The sequence below is a fragment of the Podarcis tiliguerta genome (assembly GCF_965153285.1).
Source record: "Podarcis tiliguerta genome assembly, chromosome: 16".
Lineage (NCBI taxonomy): Eukaryota > Metazoa > Chordata > Lepidosauria > Squamata > Lacertidae > Podarcis > Podarcis tiliguerta.
Genome location: NC_139549.1, coordinates 9,244,801 through 9,258,827, shown reverse-complemented (window position 1 = coordinate 9,258,827; position 14,027 = coordinate 9,244,801). Strand labels below are relative to the sequence as shown.

Sequence of the window (14,027 nt, the reverse complement as noted above, 5' to 3'; positions counted from 1 at the left end):
AGCCCCGCGTGGCGGCCGCTGGCTCGTTCCAGCGAGAGCTGAGCAGGTGACTCTTCATGTTCCCTTTGAACAGGCAAAGCAAGCGTGTAATTGCTCAGCGATATTAATTACGCGCCGCCCCGCGGCTCCGGTTAATTGCGAGCCGAGAAAGGGGAGGGAGAAAACACCCCAGGTAGATCTAAGTGCTTTTTAGCGATTTTTCGGCATGTGGGGTTTTTATTTCGGGGGAGGCGGGGGGGTGGGGGGGATGTCTTTTGTCAAAACTCCCCTTCAGCAGCTGTGTGCGGCTTTTCCGAACATCGCAGCGCCAGAAAGCATTAAACGGGGAAGAGGGAGGGAAGAAACCTGCCACTTAGCGAGGAGGGTAGGTGGCCCGCATTCCTTGCAATTGAAGTTGCTTAGGAAACGGAGCGGAGCTTCAGGGCAGGATCCTTATAACGCCCACTGAATTCTCTCCCCCCCCCCCACGCCAGTTTGGGGCTTTGAAGATGCCCTGCTTTGCCAGGAAATATTTGGAGGAGGGTTATGTACGGTGCGAGCCCCTCTGAGTCTTCTCGGTCAGTCCCCCGGCCTCCCAGAAAAGCTAGGATTTGTCTGAAGTGATCAGAACGAGGACATTTCACCTGCCAGCACTTAGCTAGATGGGCCGAATGGTGCGATTCAATATAAGGCAGCTTTCGCTGCTGGGAAAGGAGCTGTGGCTCAGCCCTAGAGCATCCGCTTTGCATGCAAAAGGTCCCAGGTTCCGTTCCTGGCATCTCCGGTTGGACTGTTACTGTCCCCCGCCTGGAGAGCAGCTGCCGGTCAGTGTCTGTAATACTGAGTTAGATGGGCCAATGGGCCGACTCTATATAAGGCAGCCCTTCCCTGCATTCCTTTAGCTACATAAAAGCGAGTTAGGGCACCTCCACCACGAGGAAAGGAAGATAGAGACTGGCTTCATGCTCTGTGAGGACTAGAATCTTTATTTTGAAGGGAAGGGCCACCCCGCAATGTTAAAGCATCTGTTTTGCATGCAGAAGGCACCAGATTCAACCCCCGGCATCTCCAGTTAGGGATGGGAATGTCCCTTGCCTGAAACCCAGGACAGCCGCTGCTGCCAGCCTGTGTCGACATCCCTGAGCTAGGTGGGAAAGCAGTCTGACTCTGTATAAAGCAGCTTCCTACATCTTTCTTCCTAGCACTTCAACTCATCTGCATGTTTCTTTTTGCTGTAAATCCTTGTTTGGCAGCCCTGTGAGACAGGCAGGAGTCTTCAGGCCCCCCCTGCGGCAGATGTGAAGACAGAGGCTCAGAGAGAGGAGGTCGGCTCCTCAAAAGCTCCACGCAGAGGGCAGAGGTGCTGTTCGAAGCAGGCATACCCACCCCTCCCGAATCCTCTTAGCCACTCTGGTAGGGGGTAGCACGGTGGGCAAGGGACTTATGGGGAAATTCCAGGAAGCAGCGTCAGCCCACACAGCTGTCACAGAAAGAGCCTCGTTCCATTTCAGCACCCTGGACAGCTCTGCTTTCCCGTTCTGAAGGCAAGCCTCCCTCTACCTCAAGCTACTCAGAATGCAGACTCAGTTCCACATTGCAGGACTCCTAGCAGCTGGTTTCAATCATGCGAGAACTGCACAGTAGGAAAGGGTTAACTGATCACTCCCTTGAGCCATTTCGGATCCCCAATGGCTGTTAGTCTGGAAAAGTTACTAGCCTCCTCCCCGCCCCAGTGTTGATCATTTCTGGCAGATCAGTGGCTTGGGGGCAAGAACATTATTATTTTTTGGTCCAGTCTAGAGAGAGAAAATTGCTGGCTGCTTGTCTGGAGGGTCTTCTTTGCTCACCCTGGTGACCAGCCAAACCCCTCTTCCCAAAGGCGCCTCATTCTTCCTACCCCGTCCTTCTGACATGAATCCAGAGAAGGGAGCGTCAGATTCTATATCTGTTTGGCTAGCAGGATCTCAGCCCCGCGTCTGCCCCTCCTTGTCCCTCCAGGTCAGGCCCCTTATTTCCGTGGCATCTCCCGCCATCACTCAAAGCACCTGTGTTTCTCCGGAAATGAGAAGAGCCCGTCAAAACCGCGCTGGGACCGGAAGCTGGAAAGAAAAAATGGGCCGCGATGAATGCTTAAATGAATTTCGTAAAGCAGCCTGTTCCAAGGCAGCTGTTAGGCAATTAACTACAAATTGAAGAAAGGGTTTTTTGGGGGGAGGCAGTGATTACAGACTGCAGGATCAGATTTAACACCCCTCCTAGTAACTCCTTCGCTCACCAGAGATCATCCCCCCCTTTTTTTTCTTTTACTAAACAGAAATGAGCCCAAGACACTCTGTGCAGTCGGAGGTGCCAATCTTGCCACGCCTTACCAGTTTTGATGGGCTTGGTTTTTAGAAAGAGCATGTGAAACAATGCAGCCTGGGGCTTTTCTTATACTGCTTTGGGCAAGGGGAGAAGATTGCAGGATCGATGCCCACCCCTTTCAGTTAGAACCCCTTTTTCGGAAGGTCGCCATCTTCACAAGAGAGAGAGAGAGATTGCAGCTTAGCTTAGGGAGGGAGCACCATGGCTCTGTAGACAAGCCCAACCCCTGCTTTGCATGCAAATTATCCCAGGTAGACATCTGGAGACATCTGCCAGCCTAGGAGAACTGCTGCCAGTCAGTGTGGACAAGCCTGAGCTCATCTGACTCAGTACAAGATGGCTTCCTATGTTCTAGCATTCTGGTCATGTATGACATGAGGAGGAATTGTAGTTGGGTTGTGCTTCCTGACATTCCAGAGTGGTACAGTCTCAGCAGAGCCGTATCAGGTGCTGTGTTTTTACTTCTTGAATGTGTGCATCAGCTCTGGAGCGTATTTTTGACACCAAGACACCTTGCGGCAGCCCCTGCCTCCCCGCGACCTTTTTTTAAACAAAAATGTAAACAAGCCATCTCCACCACTGAGGCGACACAGCCAGGTATACAAAGGGTAGGGTGGGAAAATGGGACGAGATTCCTCAGCAAAGATGTCCCCTTCAGCTCACCATCTGGCAAAGCAATGAGATGCCAGGCACAAGATAAATGTCATATCTGCACCGTTTGGAGCACTATGATACCTCTTCAACAGCCACGGCTCCCCGCCACCCCCCCCCAAAAAAAAGAATTTTGGGAGCTGTGGCTTGTTAAATGCAACGGCAGGTATTAGGAAACACCGCTGTTCCTCTCTCAGAGCTACAATTTCCGGAGTCTCCCGGGAAGAGGGATTGATTGTCAAACCACTCTGTGAATTGTTGCTCCGTGGGGGGAAACGGTTTGCCAACGAATCTCAGCATCCTTAAACTGCAGGATACTTTGGGCGAAAGCCGTGACTCCTGAAATGGCATACTGCTTTTGAAACAGGGCGTGGTATTTGCCCAAACTCAATTCTGCCCTTTTCCTTTCTGCCCACGTTACCCTGCTCCCCAGGAGGCAGTGTTGGCCACTTGCCTAAATGGTTTCGAAAGAGGATTAGGCAAATTCGTGGGAGAGAGCTTCTAGCCACCATGGCTTTGAAGGCTGCTGTACTTCTGAATACCAGCCGCTGGAAACCTCAGGAGGTGAGACTCCTCTTGTGCTCGGATCCTGCTTGCCCGTTTCCCACAGGCTTCTGGTTGGCCACTCGGAGGTGCGCCACTGGTCCGGTGCAGCAGGCACCCTATGCTCATTCTCTGGACTTCGCCATTGTGGGCTCAGGTCCCAGCAACCTTCCCACAACTTCTGTCTGCTACGAGTGTGCTGCTAATAATCACCCATCATTTGGAAATGCCTGCGGAGGCGGAGGAATAGGGGAAACTGGAACCACCGAGAAGGTGTTGGCAACGCCGGTCCTAATGCCACCTCAGCAAATCCACCATGGTTTGACCCACATATGTCTACCCGCCCGCCCCCCACCGTCAGAAAGGAGCCAAACAGCAACTGCACACCTTTACAAAACAGCTGCGTCTGACCTAGCCTGGCGCTTGACGCGTTTGTCGAGACGATAAGAGCTTCGGTGAGGAAGCTGCACTTAAAAGCTCGCTTTTTTTTTCTTATTTCTTTTCTTTTTCTTTTTTTAACAAAAAGATTATTAGGGGAAAGCATAACCATAGTTTTATTTTACCTATGAAAATATATTGCTATATTATAAAGGATAATATTGTATAATATTTCGAAGTACTCTTTTTGTATCTGACGAGCTAGTTTATAGGCGGGCAGTTTGGGGAGGGTGGCCCTGCCTGAACCTTGCTCGCTCGTGTGATTGTTTCTGGGGTTACGGGTCGCTTGGCAGACCAAGGGGACGTGGCGTGGTGCGTCGACACGCGGCGGAAGGTTTTCAACTGGTGCCAGGCTGGTTTGAAGTCTTCTGTCATCGTCCCGCCACCCAAGGAGAGGGAGCCTGAAACTGGGCTTAGAGAAATCTCTGCTGGGAATTATCCGCACCTGAAGGTAAGGCTTGGAAGGTCTGTAGCTCAGTGCATGCAAGAGCTCCCAGGTTCGGTCCCCAAAGGCATCGCCAGATAGGGCTGGGAGAAACCCCTGTGTCTGAAATCCTAGGAAGACGCTGACAGCAGAGATAATTAATACTGAGCTGAATCAACCAGTGGTCTGACTCGCCATAAGTCATCTTCCTGTGTTTCTGTTCCTAAGCCCCGCAAAACAAAACATTCTCCACCAACAACCTGGAAACTGCAGTATTTTTCGCTCTATCGTACCATAAAACGCACCTAGTTTTTGGACGAGGAAAATAAGAAAAAAAATATTCTGAATCCCAGAAGCCAGAACAGCAAGAGGGATCACCGCTTTCGCTGCGCAGCAATCCCTCTTGCAGTTCTGGCTTCTGGGATAGCCACGCAAAGCCTCTTCAAGGCAGGGAGAGCGTTCCTCCTGCCCTGAGGAGGCTTTGCGCGGCTGTCCCAGAAGCCAGAACAGCAAGAGGGATCACTTCGCAGCGAAAGCAAAAATCCCTCTTTCTGTTCTAGCTTCTGGGATAGCTGCGCAGCCTGCATTCGCTCCATAAGACGCACACACATTTCCCCTTTTTAGGAGGGAAAAAGTGTGTCTTACAGAGCGAAAAATACGGTAGTTCTGCAAATCACCAGCCTTCAGGTTTGGTGGAGAATGTGGGCAGAGTTTGTTGTTTTCTCTCCCAGTAGAGTTTTGGAGCCATCAAAGCACAAAATGGACAGGCCACAGATTTCTGGCAAAGCGAACAAGCATTTTGTTTGCAGAGCTGCGGAATTGACTCCTGGGCTTCCTAAGATTCCAAGAAGAGCCTCACAGGTCGATCGGGCCAATGATCCATCCAGCCCTTCAAGAGCTGACCCAGATGCTTCTTTGGGGAAGATTGAAGGCAGGGCTTGGGCGCAAGAACAACACTTCCCCCACTTGCGATTCCCAGAGGCTGGCGTTCAGAGGCACATCAATGCCTCTTGGCCACCCCACTCCCATGAAACCAGCAAGGATGTGCTAATATTTGAGGGGGAGCGAGGGCATCCACAAATGCTGGCTGTTAAGTGCGATTCCTGAATGGAACCCCTACCGTCCGAGGCAGCCTACCCGTGGGAAGCTGGGTGCTGCGATTGATGGGTTTTTGCACGGTTCGTTTCCGTGCTTTCTCCCCACACCTTCCAAACACGCTTGCTCTGCATTCCTATAGCAGAAGGAGGATTTCATTGCAACAGTGAACAAGAAAGGGCAGGCAGGCAGGCAGGAAGGGGGTGTTCTTTCCAATGGCTTGTGCTTTGCCCAAACCACTCACTCCCCTGAAGGTCTTTTAGGAGCAGGGAGTGGGCACAAAAGCAGATTACAGCTACCCCCCTGCCTCGCGAGCTGAATAGGAACCTCATTAACTGCCGCATGGTCTTTTCTCTCCCAGCCTCCACCGTTCAGCAAGGGCTGGGCAGGGCTTCCGCTGCCACCCTGAACTCTGCCAGCTCTTTGTTTCTCATTAAATATGGGGTGGCTGTTGGGAAAGGCCAGGCGCAGCTGGACACCCACTTTGCTGTATTGTGGGTTTAAAACCTTCCGTGGCTAATTGCCAGTTTGGCCTTCTTCCCTGCATTGGACCTGTACCAAGCTGGCTCTTGTTTTCTGAAGTGTGACCTGACTCAGATTGCATTGCCACCAAATGTTTTTAAAACTCTCTCGCCCAGCCACCCACTCTCCACTCTTGCCCTCCTTCCTTCATGTCCTTTCTCTCCGCTTCTCTCTCTCTCTCTCTCTCTCTCTCTTTCTCTCTCTGTACCATACAGTTAAAGCACTATGGTACAACTTCAACCCGTCATGGCTTCCCCCAAAGCATTCTGGGAGCTCTTGCTTGTTAAGGGTACTGAGAGTTGTTAGGAGACCCCTTTCCTCCCACACCCGGTGTGGTGTAGTGGTTAAGAGCGGTAGTCCCGTAATCTGGGGAACCGGGTTCGATTCCCTGCTCCTCCACATGCAGCTGCTGGGTGACCTTGGGCCAGTCACACTTCTCTGAAGTCTCTCAGCCCCACTCACCTCACAGAGTGTCTGTTGTGGGGGAGGAAGGGAAAGGAGAATGTGAGCCGCTTTGAGACTCCTTAGTTTAGTGATAAAGCAGGATATCAAATCCAAACTCCTCCTCTTCTTCCCTCAGGAAACTGCAATTCCCAGAGCGGTTTAGCAAACCCTCTTCATAGAGGACTCTGGGAATTGTAGCTCTTTGAGGGGAATTTGGGGGGGGGGGTCTCCTAACAGCTCTCAGTGGTGATAATAAACCACAGCTTCCGGCATTCTTTGGGGGAAGCATGAGTGTCAAGATTTGGCACCCTAGTGTAGAGTGTGCGTGTGTCCACACACCCACACCCTGGCTCAGTCCCTAGAGCACGAGACTCTTAATCTCAAGAGTCATGTATTCAAGCCCCACATTGGGCAAAAGATTCTTGCATTGCAGGGGGTTGAAGTAGATGACTCTTGTGCTCCCTTCCAACTCTCTAATTCTATGAACGAGTTTATATCCCACCTTCCTCCTAAGTTGGGATTCAAGGTGGCTTCCAGCATACAAAAACATGAAGCGCAAACTGCCGTATTTTTCGCTCTATAAGACCACAAGACGCACCTAGTTTTTGGAGGAGGAAAACAAGAAAAAAAATATTCTGAATCTCAGAAGCCAGAACAGCAAGAGGGATTGCTGCGCAGTGAAATCAGCAATCCCTCTTGCTGTTCTGGCTTCTGGGATAGCTGCGCAGCCTGCATTCGCTCCGTAAGACGCACACACATTTCCCCTTACTTTTTAGAAGGGAAAAAGTGAGTCTTAATAGAGCAAAAAATACTGTAGTTAAAATACACTGAGAAGCAGCAATTAAAATACAGTCCGCCCTGACAGCGGCCCGGTAACTGGCCTCGTCTGCAGCTTAGTTTTCAAAGGCCTGTCCGAATAGGCAGGACTTGGAAGGAAAGCCCAGAAGGAGCCGGTCTGATCTCTCGGGAGGGGATTCCGCAATATGGGAGCAGCCACAGAAAAGGCTGCGTCTCGTGCCGCCCCCAACCATGCTTCTGGGAGAAGGTGTGTTCTTGGACTTGTAGCTCCCATCAGTCCCACAGCATGGCCTGTGGTCTGGGTGATAGGCAACACCATCTCGAGGGCCATCGTTTTCCCCTTCTGCATGCAGAGCAGCTGGTCTATTCAGTGAGCATCCAGTTGGCCCCTTACCCCTCTCGCCCTCACCTAGCCACTGTGATCCACGCGACGGTCACCTCCAGACTGGATTATTGTAACTCGCTCTACATGGGGCTGCCCTTGAGACTGACCCGGAAACTCCAGCGGGTGCAGAATGCCGCAGCGAGACTCCTTACGGGGTCCTCGCTGTGAGATCACATTCACCCAGTGCTAAAACCAGCTGCACTGGCTCCCGGTGGAGTACAGGATCAGGTTTAAGGTACTGGTTTTAGCCTTTAAAGCCCTATACAGCCTAGGACCCTCGTACCTACGGGACCGCCTCTCCTGGTATGTCCCACAGAGGAACTTACGATCTTCAAACAAAAACATCTTGGAGGTCCCAGGCCACAGAGAGGTTAGGCTGGCCTCAACTAGAGCCAGGGCTTTTTCGGCTGTGGCTCCGATCTGGTGGAACACTCTGTCACAAGAGACTAGGGCCCTGCGGGACTTGACATCTTTCCACAGGGGCTGCAAGACAGAGCTGTTCCACCAGGCCTTTGGTCAGGGCACAGCCTGACTCCCTCCTTTGGCAATCTTCACAGAACTCTAGCCCAATGGTTGCCATTAATTTGATTTGAATTAATGAAATGATTTTAGAATGTTGTATTATTTTATTGTTGTTAGCCGCCCTGAGCCCGGCTTTGGCTGGGGAGGGCGGGATATAAATAAAAATTTATTATTATATTATTATTATCCTGCCTTCAGAACACAGGAAGCTGCTTTTGTTATACCAGGTCAGGCTACTTGTCAATCTAGCTCAGTTCTGTTTTCTCTGACTGGCAGCGCTGGGGGGTGCAAGCGAGTACCTCTTACGTGGAGATCCCACCTGACTCCCCTGCCTTGTCCAGCTGCTCTGCCTTGAACAGGTGCTCCGCTTGCCATTGTCACCTTCGAACATCTTCGGAGAACGCCGCTGTTAAAGGCAGAGAAGCAGGTGTCCGCTTGACAAGCTGGCAACCCTAGTGTTGATGTCTCTTAGACGCTGGCACTGCTGACAACAGTGCAGTGTGCCTCATTCAGCCCTGGTCACCTGTGTACAACCTTCCGAGCAGTTCCTGGAAGGGCCTCTACAGAAGCTCGAGAGGGACAAAATAGGCCGGCAAAGCAGCAACAGAGTCTAGTGCAGGGATGAGGGAACTTGTGGCCCTCAAGACATGGGACTCCCAACTCCCATCAGCCCCAGCCAATACGATCAATGGTCAGGAGTGATGGGAGTTGTAGTCCAATAGCATCTTGGACACAGGCCCCCCCCTCCTCCCTGCACTAGTGATTAGGGCTGGGCGATACCTGGTTTTCAACTTCATGATACAGTGGTACCTCGGGTTACATACGCTTCAGGTTACAGACTCCCCTAACCCAGAAATAGTGCTTCAGGTTAAGAACTCAGTCTCAGTCAGTTTTATTGCACATAGCCAAAGGCTGCCGCAATGTACACAGAATTATTTGACAATTAAAAGAAAATATACTGAATTGGTAAAAAAAGACTTAAAACAGACTCCGCTAACCCAGAAATAGTGCTTCAGGTTAAGAACTTTGCTTCAGCATAAGAACAGAAATCGTGCTCCAGCGGCAGTAGGAGGCCCATAGGCTAAAGTGGTGCTTCAGGTTAAGAACAGTTTCAGGTTAAGAACGGACCTCCAGAACAAATTAAGTACTTAACCCGAGGTACCACTGTATATCACCAGCTAAACATCCCAATATATCACAAGGCCTGAAATAAGGATGGAGCCAGGTAGAGGCCGGCTTCACGGTCTCCCCCCACATTGCAGTTTTTGCATAGCACCCACCCACACACCTACGATTTGCAATATATTGCAAGGTCACAAATGATAAAACCAATATCGTGGTTTTGGGCAGTATATCACCCAGCCCTAACATGCATCGTGATTCTCAATCTGTTGCCAGGTCAGAAATTAGGAAATTGATATCACGATATGGACTTCAAAGTGGTTTTGGACTATACGTTGATATATCACCCAGCCCTACTTGTGATGTCTTTCCCCAATTTCAAGTTTCAGAAGACTGAAGGGCTGAATTTTAGTGGCTGGGCGGGGGCTTGCAGACCATCAGTTGCAGACCTTGGGAGCTAGCTTGAAGGAGAACGAGGAATAGAAACTATTAGCAGCATGTGTGTGTGTCCCCCCTGCGTTCCCCGCCCCTTCTGGGCTTGTTAGTAAGGTTGCCAGCTGACCCAATCACCAGCCTGCTCCTGTGCCTTTTAAGAGTAAACGGCAGGTGTGGCTATTCCCCCCCCCACACACACACAGTGTGCTTGCAGGCCGTGCTGCTGCTTTGTGGCGGAGGAGCTGGCACGAGCAGGAGAAGTTGGCAACCTTAAGCAGCCATGCTTTATTGTGCCCGAGTTGAGGAGGAGCAGGGGGTGGGTTGTCTTTAACCAGAGGGGATGGCACAGGAGGGGGGAAGGAGGAGATGGGAGGGAGCAATTGGCAATCTCCAACAACCGTGTCCCCCCACCACTCGAAAAACAACAATCAGCTCTGTACCCAGAAACAATCATGTCTGAATCCAAACTAATGGCTTTAACCTGTTCACTGTAAAGAATCAAAAAAGTAAAACTAAAAAAAAGTGCCTTGGACTTGAATCTCAAGAGGTCGTTCTCTATGTCTTCACCTATGCGGGTATATAATTTATGTAGATACCTACATAGAGAGACGCGGACACAGCATATACGTGGTAGACAGTCCTGATATAAAAGGCTTTGAAACCCTTTTGTGTTTTCTCTCTCTGTTCTCTGTTCTTTCATTCCTTCCCCAGATCAGAAGATTACTCGGGCCCATTCTCTCCTCTAATTTTTATTAAGTATTCCCTCAATCCATTATCTATTTGCAATTTCAACCCTCGGCTTTGAGATAATCTTTCCGCACTCTCGCTGAGCTGGTGGGGAGACATGTCAAATCACAGGAGCATGCATCAGCCTTGCACAGAAAAGCGGCTGAATAGCTCTCCCCCCCCCCCTTTCTTTTTCTTGCTAATTTTACCTGGGGGGGGGGGGGAAATCAGATAAGCCTGACACAAGGGAAGTCAAAAGGGAGGCTGCGGGTATTTGAGAGCTGCAGAGCTAGGAGAGCTCCACCTGTCAGCTGACTGCAAAAGAGGTCTTGGCGGTTGTCAGGGGGGCTACGGAGTGTTTGCAAACATTCCAATTGCTCAAAAGGTTTTTTAAAAAACACACACACCATGTCATGCAACATCAACCCTGCCTTTGGGTGTGTCGGTAGGATCATCGAGGGATGAGGGAAGGATCAAATTTAATTGCAAACCATAAATTTCCAGTGCAGACATTGCCGCAGTCATTTTGGAATTCATCCCTCTAAAATCAGGTAAGCCGAATAAAAGAAGGCAGTTCAAAAAAAATAAATAAATGAACAGCTCGAGTCAAAGGCCAGGTGCAGATTTGGAAACCCCCATAGCTTGACCGCAAGACCTGTGCCTTCAGCTGATTCAAATGAGGTCCAGTTGTGGCCGACTCTGGGGTTGCGGTGCTCATCTCACTTTTTATGGGCCGAGGGAGCCGGCGTACAGCTTCCGGGTCATGTGGCCAGCATGACTAAGCCGCTTCTGGCAAACCAGAGCAGCGCACGGAAATGCCATTTACCTTCCCGCTGGAGTGGTACCTATTTATCTACTTGCACTTTGACGTGCTTTTGAACTGCTAGGTTGGCAGGAGCAGGGACTGAGCAACGGGAGCTCACCCCGTCATAGGGATTCGAACCGCGACCTTGATCGGCAAGTCCTAGGCTCTGTGGTTTAACCCACAGCACCACCAGTGTCCCTGAGCCTACCTTAGCGGCTGGCTTTTTCACTGAGGAGTCACAGAATGCTGATGCACATTCCAACTTCTGAAGTGTTGCGGAAATGAAGTGCCCCTAGATACTAGGTAAACATGTCAATACTCCCCACCCCCTCCACACTTCAACCACCTGGCTTAATAACATTGGTGTAGTTAGCATAAAGTATTTCCAAACAAAGCCCCGGTTCCCGGTTCTCCCCCCCCCCCATTTAATCTTGAATCCCTCCAAGAACTGGCTCTGCGAAAAACCTCCTCAAAGATCCTGTGCTCAAATCCTGGTTCTGCAGATGAAAAAAAGAGATTTCCCAGGCTGCAAATAATGGTTGGCATGTGTGGGATGGAGAAAAGAGAGTAATGGTCCCCCTGGGGACTCGGAAATAACCACTGCCTGTGCTTCCTCGAGGCTCAAGCTACACCGACTGCAGAGTAAAACATTCACTAGTCTCTTTGTTCTGGCACTGCTGCTTAAATCTTCACAAGCTGAAACTTTGTGGAGTGGGAAGGGCCTTGGTTGAAGGGCTGGGGAAGCTCAGGGCTGGGAATCCGATGCGCCCCTTTAGGCCTCTGTACACAGGTGGCGCTGTGAGTTAAACCACAGAGCCTAGGACTTGCCGATCAGAAGGTCGGCAGTTCAAATCCCTGCGATGGGGTGAGCTCCCGTTGCTCAGTCCCTGCTCCTGCCCACCTAGCAGTTCGAAAGCACATCAAAGTGCAAGTAGATAAATAGGTACCACTCCGGCGGGAAGGTAAATGGCGTTTCCATGCACTGCTCTGGTTCGCCAGAAGTGGCTTAGTCATGCTGGCCACATGACCCGGAAGCTGTACGCCGGCTCCCTCAGCCAATAAAGCGAAATGAGCGCCGCAACCCCAGAGTCGGCCACGACTGGACCTAATGGTCAGGGGTCCCTTTACCTTTACCTTTATAGTTATCCTGAAGTGTTTTCATTTGGGGTGGGGGAGCGGGTGTGACGTGCAAGACCTCCCAGCTGACTTCAGTTGCGCAGAACCCGATATTCCTGGCCCACGACTGAATCCCACCTGAAAAACAGCAAGAGTTTGGGGGTGCCCATTGTCTCTCCAGAACCAAAGGAACGCCTCCGCTCAGGAAGAACTGGATTTAAAATTAAATCAGGCAGCAGGCAGGGAGAGCGAGGGAGACGACGTGAATGTTTAAGACTCTGTAATAAATTTAGAACCGGAATATTACCGCTGCGGTGAGCCGATTCGCCTGGGAAGGCTGAATGGAGATGTCGGATTATGGGTAGCTCATTCATCGCACTGGTTTGCCCTCGGGGAGACCTCTGCACCAAGAATGGATGTCACGAGGGGAGACTAATCCGCTTTTCACAGTATCGATCAACCCCCCCCAACACACAACCACACAACCCCAACCACACACATTAGAAAAAAGTACATTATGTCTCCTCGGATGTAAGTCCTGCTGGATTCAGTGGTGCCTATTCCAAGCTGACAGTGGGACGCGGGTGGCGCTGTGGGTAAAGCCTCAGCACCTAGGACTTGCCGATCGCATGGTCAGCGGTTCGAATCCCCGCGGCGGGGTGCGCTCCCGTCGTTCGGTCCCAGCGCCTGCCAACCTAGCAGTTCAAAAGCACCTCCGGGTGCAAGTAGATAAATAGGGACCGCTTACCAGCGGGAAGGTAAACGGCGTTCCGTGTGCTGCGCTGGCTCGCCAGATGCAGCTTGTCACGCTGGCCACGTGACCCGGAAGTGTCTGCGGACAGCGCTGGCTCCCGGCCTCTAGAGTGAGATGAGCGCACAACCCTAGAGTCTGTCAAGACTGGCCCTTACGGGCAGGGGTACCTTTACCTTTACCTTTTTATTCCAAGCTGACAGGTTAGGATTGCAGCCTTGGATTGACAACTTGCTGCCCATTCATGATCTCCAAAACCATCTGCTTGAGACAATGATCTCCCGCTGCCTAGTGTAGTTGCAGATCCTAGACTTTGGCTGTGGGCCTGAGGGGAGTTGGAAGCAATATCTGGATGAGGGTCACAGGTTCCACAGCCCAGGTCTAACAGCAGGGTCAACTGCAGGGAAAAGGGGAGCTATTTTGCTCCCATGCTCACCTAGCAGAACCTCAGTACTTGGGCACGTTAATAAAACAACGCGTCTCTTGAGAATATGCAGAGTGCCTTTCCCATCCACTTGTGACCCCTCTGCTAATATTCTCTAGTCAAGAGTCATCTCCTGTCATGGACTGTCTGGATGCAGAGGAGTGAAATGATGGGAGGAACCAGCTGGGATCAGAGCCAGGGGATTGGTGGTGGGATGACAATAAGTGGCCAGAGGAGCTGGGAGGAGGAGGTGTTGGAAGCTGAAGAGACAACAGGGCATAGTGAGCAGGAAGAGGCTGTGGAAGAGCAGTGCAGAAGCGGAGGCAGAAGCAGAGGCTCGAGAGGGGCCAGGAGGCAGGGTGGAGGCAGGCTGCTGAAGAAGCCAGGGAGTCTCCCCCTCCTGTGACTACCAGTCCCCATCTGTCCGTCTCCGAGAACCTGCAGAGGTATTATAAAGGGGGTGAAGCAAAGACAGACAAGGCG

The 14,027-nt window shown here is 51.2% G+C and overlaps 1 long non-coding RNA gene across 1 annotated transcript; it reads left to right on the top strand.

Moving 5' to 3' along the window:
• Positions 1 to 4,969: 4,969 nt before the first annotated feature.
• LOC310666287 lies at positions 4,970 to 10,386 on the top strand. The gene is made up of 2 exons (XR_014505853.1): positions 4,970 to 9,032; positions 9,182 to 10,386. It is a non-coding gene; the product is annotated as an uncharacterized lncRNA (long non-coding RNA).
• The last annotated feature ends 3,641 nt before the right edge of the window (positions 10,387 to 14,027 follow it).